General features: G+C 40.7%; 1 protein-coding gene across 1 annotated transcript in view; it reads left to right on the forward strand.

Annotated features, from left to right (window-relative positions):
• The window catches only part of necab2 (N-terminal EF-hand calcium binding protein 2), a 125,138-nt gene that overhangs the window by 15,353 nt on the left and 92,975 nt on the right, over positions 1 to 16,810 (forward strand). The gene's annotated exons all lie outside the window — the stretch shown is intronic.

The following is a 16,810-nucleotide window of genomic DNA, read 5'->3' on the forward strand; positions in this document are numbered from 1 at the left end:
TGAGTAGATGTTGAATTTACTCGCAGCATTTTAGATTTAGAGTCAAATTTATCATTTGTCTCTGTACTTTGAGGGGAAAAATTGCATAGAAATGAAAGCAGACACAAATGTGTCACAGGAAACAACAAAACAAAGTGATACATGAATATACATGAATAATAATGACAGTGATAATTAAATGGCTTGAGGCTGAAGGAGGTTGGGGATTATCGCACATAGTGTACAGTAATAGATGGAGTTTAGGCCGATTGTAATTCCATGGGAAAGGTGACAGGGGGTCTGAATTGGGAGGTGTGATATTTGATTTCCTTCTTCATGAATCTCCTTAAAACCTCAAAGAAAATGGAAATGAGAAAATAAATAATTGCGCAACAAATATCCACAGTACACATAGAACGGAAATATACAGACCAACAAATATTTGTTGTATATTTGCAATATATATATATATTTATTTGTTTATAGAGCCTAAAAATGTGAGTATGTGTACCAAGCTTGGTCTTACCTGGTTTTAACTGTGCAAGCGTGGAAATAGATAGGAGAAGGTGGCGAGCCAGCAAGTGGAAGGTCACATTAATAGAAAAAAAAATCAGCTCAATTTCCACTCCCAAATTATTAATGTATGAGGCCTAACTCTAAAAGTAACCTGAGGGCCTGTGTAATTTTTACTACCTGGACATGCGACCCACTTAAAATGGTACCACAACCTACTTTTTGGTTTGAGCCACCATTTGGGAATCCCTGCGTTTCGTGCCTCGACAGACAGTGCTGTTATCTGCGTGTGGCTGTGGGTTCACTATCACCTGGATGTCAGTGGTGACAAATGTTGCAGAACTCTGTTTTTGTTTTTAATTTTCAAAGTTTCAAGTGTTCCATTGAAATTAACTGGAATTGATGCGTGTATGCTGGAATAAAGAGGGTTCAAATTTTTCTTGGAGGATAATTAGTACTTATACGCTGTCGAACCTAATTAATACTAATAATTATTTTTGTCTCTTTTCTTTCTTACCCTATTTTTCTTCTTTGTGCTACCGCTATTTTTACTTTTATTCTTCATGACAGGGGTTCAATTTGGCCTGGAGAGTCAAGTTCAGCATTCGCTTCAATGATATCTGGCGCCATCTAGCGTCGTGAATGGGTATAATGTCTAGACCCCGAATATAAGACGACACCCACTTTTTCAGTCTCAATGCAAAAAACACCGTCTTATATTCGGGCCAATACAGTACTTCATTTAAAATCAACCCGCAAACCACAAACAACTAATACCGTATTGTTTTTTAATTCCTTCATTGAAATGAACTCTTAACATCCTGTGATTGCCTGGCTTTCTGGGGGATGATATTTTTTTTTCTTGACGACAAAGTAGTATCAGCATTTAAAATGCTAAAATCACTTACTCACCTATCCTCACACTATGCCTGTTCAAATAGATTCACTTTTGCACTTCACTCTTATCTAGTGATGTTTATATAAGAAGAAAAAAACACTATCCTTCCATTATCTACAACACTTATCCTGTTCTGGGTCGCAGAAGGATGAAGGCTATCGAAGCTGACGTTGGACAAAAAGCAAATCACACCTGGACTGGTTGCCAGTCAATCACAGGTCACTGAACACTCACATTCACATCGTGACTGAGTAAGAACTGAACACCCACGCTGCCTGCTCGGAAGTTCGGCGAGTGAACCAGTACATCATAAGTGAGACTGAAACTGAACACTCTTATTTTCTAATGTTTTTTTTCTTCTTAATTCTAATATGTCTTTAAATGGCAATGCTAAATTATACAACAACCAAAAAAACATAAATGGTTGATTCATTATAAAACTTGACAGCACAAACTCTGGCTTTCAGAAATAGGAACAGAAAAATGCCATGATTCATTTTCCTGGTCATGACCCTCGGAGTTCATAGGGCGCAATCCTAACTGCCTCATGGGCCAGTGAAAAAGCTGCTATGCTGTATGTCAGTCATGCCTGGGCTGTTGACTGACAAACTGGGGACCCTGGAGAGAGAGCCAGCAGGACCAGGAAGTCATACAGACACTCAACCAAGAAAATCCAAACCCATCAATTCATTTTCGAATGCGCTTATGCATCATATCCCAGCTGATCTTGGGGAAAACACATACCGTATTTTCTGGACTATAAGTCGGTCCTGAGTATAAGTCGCACCAGCTATAAAATGCATCATAATGTGGGGGAAAAAAAACTCATACATAAGTCACACTGGAGTATAAGTCACATTTTGGGGGGAAATTTATTTGATAAAATTCAACACCAAGAACAGATATGTCATCTTGAAAGGCAAATAAAACAAAAAATAGAGAACAACAGGATGGATAAGTGTACGATATGCTAACGTTACAGGACAGATCAACAACGAACTGAGAATGTGCCTGGTATGTTCACGCAACGTGTTAGTTATTCAGATAATTATAGCATAAAGAACATTTTCACAGGTTTACCAAACCATCAGTGTCATTCCAAATCATTAAATACAATGAAATCGTTATCCTCTGTGTCACTTTTAAAGAACTCCGCGAACACCGGAGGTCGAAGATGTGGCGCTTCCTCTTTTGCGTCACTGAGGTCAGAGTCATCATCAGTTGTTTTCATCACTTACCGCCAATGTTGAAAGTATGAACGCAGGCCTCGAGCACCCTCTTGCGGTTTAATGTGAAAACAAAATGTGAAATGATATAATGTGTTAATCATTTCACACAGAAGTCGCTCCAGAGTATAAGTCGCACCCCCGGCAAACTATGAAAAAAACTGCGACCTATAGTCCGGAAAATACGGTACTACGCGCTGGACAGGTCACCTATCAATCACAGAGCACATTTGGATTAAATGGTCAAATGAATCATGAAAATATATATTGGATGGACAGAAAGAAAATGGCACATGTGATATACTTGCACCTGATGCAGATTTGCCACTGCTCTTATCTTCTCTGGAGCAGCTGTTCTAAAGCTGGAGCACCCTTCCAACCCTGCTGTGGTGTGATTGGTTCCTCACTAGACATCTCGAGTCTTTCGACTTTTAGTGCAGAAAAAAACTGCGTCAAAAGAGTAGGAATTTGGTTGGTACTGTGAGGAAAGATGATAATTATAAGGAAACTTTGATGTATGGAAAGCGGACTGGAAAGGAACCAGCAAGTGCAAGTTGAAGCGAAGCTAATTTTATCCTGCCTCTCTTGGGAGAAGACCGGGGGAACCGTTTTAATGAGAGGGACATGGAAAGAGAGAAAGGTGCATATTTTAGGGAGCGAGACAAAGGGATATGTGGGGAAGCGAGGAAATGACAACAACAGCAACAAAGAAAATGAGCAAGAGAATCCAAGGAAATGACGATGATTTCATTGGACAGAATGGCTTTACATTCAGTCTTCGAACCACAGACTCATTTTACAATGAGCCTCTATATTATGCATCCCTGCTTTCATCAAATGCACACAACATGCCTCGGTAGACATTTTTATTTGTGTTCGTCGGTAATCGAAGCATAATGCATCAGTGTCTTCAAGATGGTTTGCGTGACTCGGTCTATGGAGTGTGTGAGTGCACGTGTACCTTGTGTCTGTAGTAATCTGACTTTAAAGGCATTTCTATGCTCCGTGGAGTGTTGCAGTAGCCCTGAACTATGAAATATTAAGTTGGCAGCCACGCACCTAGTTTAGTGTTTCTACTTGCAGAAACAAACTAAAAAAACAAAAAACAAACAAACAAACAAACAAAAAAACTCAAGGGGAATTTCATACTATGCTTAAATAGTTCACTATATTGACTTCAAATTTTCAATGGCTTCTGACTGAAAGTCATCACAATACATCCATCCATTTGCTATGTCAAGTATCCTGTTCAGGGTCATGGGGAGCTGGAACCTATCCTTGCTGACAGTGTGGGTTTGGTTCCAACTCACCATCTGTCAACGTACCCCATGATTGACCGGGGTACGTTTACACTGACAACCATTTTTTTTCCCCATTACTTTTTCAATTGCCAGTCTTAAAGCACGGCTACAGACAGCAACGATAATTTGAGGCTAACATTTTATTAGCATACATTTTTTCCCTCCCCCCATTCATTTCAGTTTTATTCAACAGTCCCACACATGTCGGATAATCTAAAATAATACAGCGAACTTATAAGGAATTGACCAATCAGGAATAATAAATACGCCGTATAATGTAAACATCGTCATTTATAAGTTATGATCCTACAAAGGGCGTTCGCGTCATTGCTATTTGCAAATGTGACTGATCAAAAGATGACAGGATTGATTGCTGCTTTCATCCAGTGGCTGCCAGCTCGTTATTAGCGACTGAACTGCTAATCAAGTCAAGTACAAGTTTATTGTCAAATAGAGCACAGATGAAATTTCTTCCCTCTCAACCAGACAACAAGACAACAAGAGGAGGCGCTGCGGGTGCCCGCACCGCCATCGTATGTATCGTAATGCATACGTGAGCCACTATTGTACAGGATGCAAGCTGCATGTATATAGGATGTATTTACGGCAGTTATTATTATGGTCCTCCTCTTCTGTGATATACCCTTGATATATTATAAATACTTCTACATCACAGAATTTTTGGGGACAATTTAAATTCATCATGAAATTTGACTGCCTGCCTTTAATACATTGTAAACAGGCATAATTCTCACAATAATATTGTAATTCCTACGAAAATGAAGGTCAATACAATACAAGTTTATTCCATGTTTGGTAATTACCAAGTAATTTGGTGACATATACTGTACAAAACAAAATGCAGAGCGCTTTTGAGCTGCATGTTGCATGGAGTTTTATTTGAGTGACAGACCGTGACCTTCTGATACAGTTTGACTTCGTACACAATAAAATTGATTAATTTCAGACTTTCAATCAGCGAATGGGTTTTTAATTCCTTGCCCTCCTGTGTCCTGTGACTCATCCACCGTCTGCTAATCATCGTAATTATGTTTGGCGTAATGACAGTGAGCAGAAGGGTTTTCGGTAGGCTTGTTTATCTTTGCTGTCAAGATTGGACAGAAACACAGCATTGTAGTTGACAGTGTGGAGCTGCTTCCTAGTGTGGCAGTAACACAAGCATGAGTGTTGTACCTAATTAATACAAAGATCTGCATGCATTGAAGTGATGTTATCACTATTATTTTGATGGTTGTTGTTATTGATACATGCAATGCACTTCACCACGATGGAACGATACAGAGCATGCATCACAGCAGATTGCTATACTGATCCACTTGTTGATCTCTGGCTCCATCCTGCCCTCCCTTGTGAACAAGACACCAATATAGTTGAACTCCTCAACTTGGGGCAGAATCTAATTTCCGACCTGGAGAGGGCACTCCAGCATTTTACCACTGAGGACCTTTGTCTCAGATTTGGAGGTGGTGATTTCATCCCAGCCGCTTCACACTCAGCTGCGGACCAGTACAATGAGAGTTGAAGATCCCGGCTTGAAGAAGGCAACAGTACCACATCATGTGCAATTTCCATACTTAAAACAATGTGTGTCCTGCTGAAGGATGAACTGTTCCCCCAAACCCTTGGAATTTTCTTAATTTAAACATGTATCTCAGTTGCACATGATTATAATCTGGTAAACTGACATTTAAAAAAAAAAATCCTTCTTCTCTTCCCTAAATTACACCAGTGTTGCACATTTGAAATGCATGAAGCCAATGGACAGTGGATGTTCAAATTAAGTCAATTCAAATAACTTTTTTTTTCCGTGCAGCCTGAAGTTAGGGGCACTGGACTAGGTTTTAAATTAGTATATGTGTGTACATTGTTGAATTCTGCCGTCATTCAATCCTGATTGGGAGACTCCCCATTCCTGTTTGGTGGATGGCTGCAGAGATGGGTTTTCTTCCAGGAAGGTTCTCTTTCCACAAAGCCATGTCACAATAACCATTGGAATCTTGGTCACCTCCCTGACGATGGAAGGAGAAGGCTCCTCTGATCGTTTAGTTTAGCCAGGCGGCCAGCTCTAGGAAGTGTTCTTGTGGTTCAAAAATCGTAGTCATTGAAACGGAGGAAGTGTCTGAGGAAGTACCTACTTCAGTGCTTGAAAAGTGAGGCGTGTCAGTGTCACCACCAGCAGGGTTGCCATGGTGAGCAAAGCTCCAGTGGTTGATTGGCAGTCCTTGATGATCAGAGACCCGCTCAGTGTTTTTTTTTTCTCCATCTCAGAACAGAATCTGGCTGCAGCTGTCGATTCTACACCTCTTCTTTCCTAATGAGTTAACGGATGGGAACTTCCACTCAGCGGAGAATGGGGGCGGGGGGTGCTCTGCTTAGAAGCTCTGCACACCCGCAGAGTATATTTTTAGAAGTGTGGGGGTCTTCTGTTATGAGATGAAAGCACCAGGGGGACTTAAGACATGACATTTACATGCCATCATTAGCTACATGGCTTTGCTGGGTGTGTCTGAATTTTTGTGTGTGATGTGCATGGAATAAATAATTCAATCTCTCACACCCAAGAGTGACATCTTTATTTATTTGTTTAGTTGTTTTGACTAAATATCTAAATTTCAGTAAAGACAATAAGGATTAGGAGTGAAGGAGGTCAACATAGAATGTATAAAAGTATAAGCTAATACTAACCTCATAATGTATTTGCTTTTTATGTTGAGCACCATTTACTTTGTACTTCTCTTCAGATCAGCGTGCATTAACCCACAACACCAAACACGACTCTGTTGCCCCTGGTTACAACATGTACTTGTTCTCCAAACCACCTCCCCCGCCCCGAGTGTCATTCTGACCTACTGTTTCCATAGCAACAAATATAACCTCTGCTTGACCCAAGGAATTAGTTCTAGGTCAGAGTGTTCCACTTTTATCAGGTCAACATCAGGCTCAATTTGTGATAAGACGAAAAAATGTGTTTAGAAACTGTTGATTTATAACTTGGATGATGATGATGAATAGATCTCATTTTATGAATTCAAACTTTACAAATGAAAGGAACATTTGATTGGGCTGAGCACTTTAATACTTGGTAATAGGTCTGCATGTAAAAATGATGTCAGCGAATGATTCATCACCCCTGAAAATCCTCTGTGATTTTTTTTCTTTTTTTGAGGGGGGTGAGGACTTTTAGCACAAGTTGTAACGGCCCAAGATTGGGAGGAGACTCCCTTGATTGACACACCAGACAGACCAAGTATAGACCAGACCTGTGTGTGTGCGTGTGTGTGTATGTGTGTGTACACACACGCACATACGCAAGCGCGCACACGCGCATTTGTATCAGCTCCAAATTGTACAGTTTCAGGTCCCCATTTCTTTCTTCAAATATACCAAAAAGTAAAATGTATTGTATCCTCATTATGTGTAAAACAAATAAAAAAATGGAAAGCTTGTTGGAAGTACTAATTGGTTCATTTGGAGTCTACAGAGCATATCTAAGCCATGTCTGTGCAGAGACCCATGTGGTTCGGGCGCTAAACAACCAGTCTGTTTTGGTCAAGCTTTTTAATCTTATCGGCATTCTAATTTTATATGAACACACATTTTCCTCACAGAGCTGCACCTCAAATCCGAGCTCACAGGTGATGCCGTGTTATTGCCAGACTACTGTTGTTGTCATATTCACCATCTGGGACATAGTCGAAAATCTGCCAAAGCACCAGCACTATTTTTTACGAGCGTTTCCAGTCCGTTCAAGATAAATTGTTGCTTTGTATTGTCAAATCATACTGTGGTTTGCAAATCCTTTGGAATGGCGTTTCCGTATATTGGTCAAAGAAAACAGACAGATTTGACAGACACTGCGTGTAAACTGGATGGAAGCTGCTCATCTTTTGCCCTTGGCCATAGAAAGGTTAATCGTTTTGTGATATTTTCAGAGGTTGAAGTGAGCCTCAGTAGAGAGAGCACACATACCACATACATCTTGAGACCGATTGATCTTCATTATTTTGACAATATCAGTGATGTATTGACAATGATTTTAAATGGTCCCAGCCGTGACTTCCACCAAGATATGAAGGGATGGGGGTGTGGTCATTTTGCTTCTTTCCAATGGGCGTTTTTAACGGTGTTAGTTACTTACTGATATCTCCAAAACAAATTCATAAAATTGAAAATGTAAGCTAAAATTATTTTCCTAATTCATAAAAAAAAAAATCCATAAATTGAGCTGGTTCGTGAAAATGGACTATCGCAGCTGAATGATCCCTTTAATGACATTAATTGCTCACATCAACATAGTTAACGCACAGACTTGGTCAATGCTCTGCTGTTAATTGGTCAACTTTAAACTATAGATTTGTTTTTGTATTAACGGGAATGCCTTTAGAGGTGTTTAGCATCAAAGATGATGTGGTGCTGCAGAGTATCTTGTCAGAAGTCTACTTTGTCACCAACTGCAGCCGGAGGTAAATAAACATGCCCAGCATTGCTGTTATCAGCTGAAACTGGTTGCCAGCCAATTGTAGGGCACACATCGACGAACAACCATCTGCGCTCACACTCACACCTTGGGACAGTTTTGAGTGTTCCATTAACCTGCCACGCATGTTTTTGGATTGTGGGAGGAAACCAGAGTACCCGAATAAAACCCACAGGCATGTGGAGAACATGCTAACTCCACACAGGAAAGCCCAGAGCAGGAATCGAACCCTGCACCTCTACACTGTGAGGCCGACGTGCTATCAGTCGACCACCGGGCCGCCAGGGTCTTTATTTTTGTCTGGACAATTATGTATTGTTGTTGTTGTTGTATATTGTCCATCAATGTGCAGACCACTGTAGTTTTTAAATGACACTTTTTATTTTCTTCCTTTTGTTCTTTTTAATCCAATTGTAAGAGGGATGTGATGTTCTCTTGTGACCAATGAGTTGACACCAGGATGTCTGTCAAGCTCCACACTACACATATCGTCAGGTTCTGACGAAACTCGAAGCGAAGAGTGTTGAAAAGTCGGACGGGTGTGATAATTTGGGACCCTTTAGAACTGAAATGTGAAAAATGTCTTGTCATCTGAAGCACTCCAGAGTGCTTGATGTAAATACGGCTTCAGTCATCCACTGGGAAATGATACATACTGCACATAACGTAAATCCAGCCAAATAACATGTAAGGGAGGTCATAAAGGTAGTTTATTGTGACACATGACATCAGGCTGTCTTGTTGTAGAAAATGGGCATCCTCCACTGCAAACTCATTAATCTGCAGTGCCGCCACGGCACCATGTTAACAACAACAAGGTGGATACGACATGCTAAGCTGACCTGGTTTCACATACTAGCATTCTATTATCTGCCATTAAACACCATCACGCTGCATTAAAAAGCACCGCTGTGGGCAATGGCAGTCAATTATTGGCGGATGAAGTAGTATATCTGGCTGTTAACAGGAACCATAAAACCATTTGTGCAAATGAGACCTCCCTTAAGGGAGCAGGAGAGGCTGCCAGTGGGTTTCAGATAGTTGGATGTGCAGTGAAAGCAGGCATTGAAATATATCCTCTTTCAGACCGTACCAAAATACAGCAATTATCCACCATCACGGAGGACGACCCATCATCAGGATAAAACCACATCGCAACCCTCGAAACACACATCCAAAAAGTTCCTCATGAGCCCGCCGATGAAGCACGCCGTCTACTCCCAGTAAATCTGCCGTGCAACGTTGTGCGCTGCTACACTCCTCCAATGACATGATAATGTTCAGCTAGCAGATTGATGATAATTGCATACTACTGTATTCTACTCTGCGCCGTGCCACAAAATAGATAAGAGTGAAGTGAAAGATGATCATCCACTGCGTCTCATCTATTTATCTCGAGAGACAGGCTGACGCGCGTTGTTTACACACAGGAAATTATCTTTCACTGAGACATAATCACAACGGATAATTGTATTCCGGTTGCAGTTGAACTTTGTTTTGTAAATTGTTTTAGTTTTCGTTTACTGATGGTCAAACTCAATTGTGTTGGTATTTTTGTACAACAAGGTTTAGCCCTGCTATTTTGGCAGAAGGTTGAAGACCTCGACACACGAAAACACATGTTTCACGATGCAGTTTGTCATACACATTAATCATTTTATTTCATTGTTCTGTGTTCAGTAGAAAATGCAGTTTCAAACAAAATCCCCACAATAAAAAGTTGGGCAATTTCCCTCACTCCAGGATCGATTTAATTCAGTGTTTGATTCAGTAGATCAGACTCAGTGGTGTTGCTGCTGTACAGGTGCAGGTAAAATGTCAGTCCAAAGACTTGATCTGACATTTCTTTGACTATGTTCTGACATGAATGGTTTAATCTTCAGCCAGTGAATCAGTTCTAGGTCATCATGACAAGCAGATGTCCAGATGACCTTAAGAACATTGATGACGATGTTTTATTCTGAGTGGACATCGTGTTGAAATTTAAAAACTGGACTTCATTTAAGATTAGAGATGTATAATGGGAAGACTTATTGAATGTGTAGAATGGAAAATGATCCTTACAAAATGAATTACAATTACACTGTGCGCGTGCACCCGGTGTAAAAAGAAGCGCAAATTCATTTTTCATATGGCGAAAGTCTAGGTTATCGTGTTTGAGAAGTTGGCAGAGAGATGTCGCTCCCCCAACAAACCTGAACATTTGGTAACAGAGAGATTGTGCATCATTTATGATTTTGGCAGATCATGCTACGCCAATCTCCTGCATCCACATGCCATGCAGACCGTGTTGTGCCTCTGTGTACTGAGTTTCAAGGAAATGAGGGGAGTCACCTAAATTGGATGACAAAAAGGTTGGCTGCCTTTCCTCCCCACGACGACATACAATGGTGCAAACCTGTGAGGGTGTAGGAAAATACCAAATAAAATCCCCATGCTCATCCGTACATTTGCACTGCACTTTGCATTTGACTTGCACTGGGCACAAATCTAAGTTGTGGTGGATGTTCTCGAAGCGCAGGGAAACGGTTTGTCCCATATCATCGTATTCCATTCATAAATATGGCAACAGTGTGGGACAACCTTTCGATATCATTGTCTTTATACACATATATATATATATATACAGTATATACTGTATATATAATTTTTGGGGGGAGGGCCGTAGCACAGCTGAGTGTGTGTTTCTCTATTTTTCACGGACACAAATGAAATTATAAAACAGGAAAGATGAGGTCCCCAAGGGGCCGAGGGAGGAGGTAGAAGCCAACGCGCACACACACACACACACACGCACACACACACACGCACACACACACACACACACACACACACACACACACACACACTTACTACCGGCTGCTCTGCGTGGAGTTTATCCTTAGCCCTTCCTTCGTCTGTCATCACTAAACCGCAAGTCAGATGGACCACATTTAACGGGGGTGGAAAGAAGCCGGTGGATTGATTGGACACCATTGGAGTCGGCTGTGTTGATGCCCAAATGGTGTAGTCACCCTCCGTCTACCTGCGCCAAGGTGCGTCAATCAGCAAAATTACCCAAACTCTCTCTGGCCCCGCACCTTGCACATTTGGTATAATGCGTATAATCCATGCTGTATTGCAATCATATGCTCTGCTTCCTTTTCGGTAGCTGTGGTTTTAGTCTTGAAAGTGGATTCAGTTCCTCTTCATAACAATTCTAAATACTTCTACAGTGCTTCTGGACAGCATTGATCGCACTTCACTTTTTCCATATTTTACGTTACCTAAATTGTTTATTCTGTCCTATCCACACAAAATTGATGGCTAAAAACTTTTACCCCGGTTTATTTGAAACATAACATTTTCCCAAATGTGTTTAGTTTTCAATTTTTATTTTCTTCATTTTAAGATAATACATCCCTGCCTTACTACAGCCCAAAAATATGAAGAAAACCACATTTACTAAAAATAAATTGCCCTGACCGACTACTTTTCATCTTTTCAGTTTCTGAGATTGCTCTCTGAAAGATTCAACACAAATGTTTGGGCCAATTCTAAATTGTTGAACAACTTCACACTGGAGGTTCAACTTTAACGACTGTACAACTGTCATGAACTTGTAAGATGAGAATTTGTTCAAGATTTGAAGCCCGAACAGATTGTACCCTGTGGTGCGTGTTGGTGTCTTGATACCGAACAGCAGTCTGTCACTCTAAATACAGAGAAGTGAAACAATCCCTTTAGTACATTTAAAACAATGCTTGAGCAGGTGTTGAATGAGATGCAAAATCATTTGTTGGCGGCGTGTTTGTTCCTGGTGGAATGTGGTGAGTGATTGGGAGAAAGGAAAGAAGCCGACAGATCAGTGACATGAAGTTTTGTCCCTCATTTATCATCCATGCATACACACGAACAATGCGCCAGACAAGACATCTGATAATAAGGCAGCGGCAGAGAAAGTGGGATTTAAATTGGATTAAGAGTTGGTGGAAGGAAGACAGACAAGAAAATGAAGTAGTAGAACTATTTGTTTGTGTGTGTGTGTGTGTGTGTGTGTGTGTGTGTGTGTGTGCTTGCATGTGTTTCATGGTACAGCAAGAAAAATATGGTTGTGCCCTCGTTCTGAAAGCAGGGTCAGTTCCCCATTCTTCCTGTTGCTATGACAACCCATCATGCAGAGCCCCAAATCGAAAGCTTAAACAGCGTGAGGGGAAGAGAGGAGACATTGGGGGTGGCGTGGGGGATAGTCAAGACCAACAATATACTAAAAAATAAAAAATAAAAAAATCTGTGCTTTAAGCCTTTAGGACAAGAATTCAACCATTACCTCACAAGACATAGAGACCATTCCTTTCTCTCTCTCTCTTTGTGTGTGTCTCTCTCTCTCACACACCATCTCTCTCTCTCTCTCTCTCTCTCTCTCTCTCTCTCTCTCTCTCTCTCTCTCTCTCTCTCTCTCTCTCTCTCTCTCTCTCTCTCTCTCTCTCTCTCTCTCTCTCTCTCTCTCTCTCTCTCTCTCTCTCTCTCTCTCTCTCTCTCGCATGCACACACACGCATGTGGATGCTCTCCACTCTTGAGTGTTCACCTTTAACTCTTTCACACTGCCTTGTCTCTCCAAAAGACACTGTCTCCCTTGGTGCTCCTCAAGCATAGCTTTGAAGCCCTGATGCAGCTTGCACAACTAAAATGCTGGCATCCTTCCAGACCACCGATTAGGCCATCTCCAACTGAAAGATAACAGAGGAGAATTAATAACATTTCTTTCTCAAGACGCACGGGAATCAGCTCCCGTTGGCAACGTTCGGAGCAAAAATTAGCATATCAAAATACTTTGTGGTGTTCATTGAGGTACGACAGCGGAAACTTTGGAATGGAATTCCCCTGAAGTCGTCCAAATCCAAATTTGACCAAAATTATTCAGGATAAAATGCCTCCAAAGTTTATTTCAACATCATGTCCTCATGAGGTCACAAAAGGCCTCAGCGTGTCTACAAAAAAACTCCCCTGATCATATTTAGTTTTTTTTCAATGGCTTTTTGTGACACCCGTTATAGTCTCAGCGAGGGATGTGAAGAGAAGAAAAAGGAAAGGTCGCATTCATTCTTCACATGCAATGGAGTAAGGCTTAACCTTGCCAGTGTTGCTTTGTTAGAAAATGGTAAGGTGGAGTGGTTGTTTTTTTCATGTTACAATTTTAACTGAGATCACATACCACTGGTACTACAAGTCAAACATTTCAAATAAGGCACATATTTGCTGAAAATTACCTTAACCTAATGCTTTCTTAAACACAAGCCTTTTTTTCCCCACAGTCAAACAATTATCCAGAGAAAAACAAACCGATGAAAATATCTGGTCGTAAAACTCATTTACACTGTTTTGGTGTCCATCGTAATGTAATGCGATGTGCAACATTGTTTCCATCCATGCTCTTTTAGCTGTGCCACAAATGCTTTGTGGAAAACGCTACCCTGAGACAGTATTGTTGATACAATCACATTATCCTTCATTCAATGTCCATACAATGTCAGTGTAGCGAACTAATACTTTCTTGGAGTGCATTCATTATCGATGACCAACCGTCTTGGGTCGACTTGAACGTGTTAACAGGCTTATTATTGCAAATGTACATTCATTGTTTTACTTGCCTGATTGTGACGTCAGTGCAGTGCTGTCGCTTAGTGCTGGCACGCTGGAGCTAGGATGTCAACGGCAGAGAACACCTTTACTGGTACACATCTGACGGTGCGAAACGGTGTGCACACTGGTGATGGGTCATTTTTTTGAAAGAAGTTAAGGTAGACTTTCATTCGACGCGCCGATGACACTTTTCGGGTTCTTCTTTGGCTCAGCAGGCGAGCAGCCATTGCCTGAGGTTCACCACAACGGTTGTTATGCACTTAAAAGATACTCTTGTGCTCATTTTTTTTTTTTTTTTTGCTTACATGCTTGTAACTGTGGCACAAATTGAACGTCATACTGTAGCTTCCAGCATGCAGAATGCCAGGGTCTGGGTTTTGTTCCAGAGTTTTTTCAAATTGTAATTTCTTTTATTAAAATGTATTTTCTATTGATATTGATCACATGTCAATCGCGATAAATATTGATTTGGAATTATTGCCCAGCCCTAGGAGTACCCAACTAAACAGCAATATACAAATCACATTTTGGCTACAGTTGCGGGCTTGCTTCGTTTTGTGCTCCATAATGTTGAGTAAGGTTAGCTTAAAGTGCTTCTACAGTAATCCCTCGCTATTTTGCGGTTCGTTTATCGCGGCTTCAGTGCATCGCGGATTTTTTCAAACATATTCATAAAAAAATAAATAATAATAATATATATATTTTTTAATATATACAGTGCAGTACTGTATATGTTGCTCTATGTGACTCGCTGTTGTTTTGCAGCTTCTCGCGGACTGTTTGCGGACTTTTTGCGGACTGAAAATTCTTTAAAAAAAAAAAACCTGTATATGTTTATTGGTTGCTACTTCGTGGATTTTCATTTATCGCGGGTGGCTTTGGTCCCCATTAACCGCGATAAACGAGAGATTACTGAATACCCGAAGCCCAGAATAGATGAAAAGCATACACCCACAGACAATTAGACAAAGGCACCCAACCATAGCAGCAGTCTGATTCTCCTCTAATTGATGTCAAACCATGGTGGGAACATGCCATTATCATAAATCACACTCTCACAGCCAAAAACATCATTTCGAATTGTGGCTCCTGCAATGTGACTTTTTTTTTTAAACTAAATTGTCGTTTTGTATCAGTTTGATTGTGTTCATGGTATTATTATTTTTTTGTGCTGTAGGCGATTAATTTGGTTTAAAATGACATGCAGAGCAACCGCCACAACAGTGACACAAAAGCTTCTGATTACTGAATGATGAACAATCAGGTGGAGAAACAAACTGCTTTTCAATTAGGTTAACTGTTTGCAAGATAAAATATTGTTGGTATGATCAGCCATATAGTGGATCAGCTGATTGCTTTTAGACCCAAATTCAAATATAGCATCGCTTGTAAGTTACCTAAATGTGATTTGGAGCTTAAAAAAAAAATCTCACAATAATAACACTTTTATTGTTTGTTTCAGTCTTTCCTTCTAAAAACAAATAAGGAACGTCCTACCAACGAAAACAAAATGTCATTGAATAAGTCATCACAGCTAGGGTTATAATAATAATAATAAAACATCACATTTGTAAGCGCCTTTCATAACACTCAAGGACACTGTACAACCAAGAGTAATAGTAAAACACAGATAAAATAATAAACAAAGAAAGAAAGATTTAAGGCGGGTAGGCAAGTTATGTTTTATTCCATGTGCAAAAGCAACATTGAAATATCCAATCAAGGACAACGCTTTCAGTGAGTGACCCAGACGGAGAGGGATAACAGATGGTGTTGATCACCATTTGTAATATGTGAATGTAAATACGTTAAACGGGTTCTCTGCCCTTCCTTGTGTGGAAAAATGTCTACTGCTCTGCTTCTGCCGTTTTACTGGTGAATACCTAAGTAGGTTTAACTGGGCTTCCTGGATGCTGACAGGAAACTGGGTCACTGCTGAATTAAACACCAGTGCCTTGATTCTCAGGGCTGCTTCACTGCTGTGCCGGAGAGGGCTAGGTTAGAAATAGTTATGGCCGGCAAGTCTGAATAAATATCTGAGCCCAGGTGGAACAGCAGAGTATCCATTCTGTTCAGCAGAGGTTTTACCATGCGTCACCAAAAGAATGCCCTGACACTGCGTGAAAGCAGTACAACGGATCATTCTGTGCACTTTAGCACACCCTCCGAATTCCAGCCTCCATATGTTTTCTCCTAAGGATCAAGAGAAGAAGGAATAGTGTGAAATGGGACAGAAAGACAGCTGCAGAAATGAGCCTGATCCAATTAATAAAAACATTAATTGACTTCCTGGAGGTGACAGTTTTCACATCTGTTTTGTAAACAAACTTGAAGCATGTTGCAAAGTCCATCGTGTTGCCTTCCTCCGTGATGCACATCAGCCAGACTGCCACCATCCTGTATTGGTAGATAATAAAGACATACTGTATGAAATGACTCAGGAGAACACTGAGACACCTTTTTAAACCAAAATACATTAAAAAAAATGTTTTATATGTTCTTTTTTTTAATACAAATCAAATAAAAGAGGTCATTTTGAGATACCGGGCGGCCCGGTAGTCCAGTGGTTAGCACGTCGACTTCACAGTGCAGAATTCCAGCTCCGGCCTCCCTGTGTGGAGTTTGCATGTTCTCCCCTGGCCTGCGTGGGTTTTCTCCGGGTAGTCCTGTTTCCTCCCACGTTCCAAAAACATGCATGGCAGACTGATTGAACACACTAAATTGTCTCTTGGTGTGAGTGTGAGCGTGCATGTTTATTCGTCTTTGTGTGCC

The sequence above is a fragment of the Hippocampus guttulatus genome, chromosome 4, assembly GCF_054856545.1.
Source record: "Hippocampus guttulatus isolate MCC_2025c chromosome 4, RoL_Hgut_1.0, whole genome shotgun sequence".
NCBI lineage: Eukaryota > Metazoa > Chordata > Actinopteri > Syngnathiformes > Syngnathidae > Hippocampus > Hippocampus guttulatus.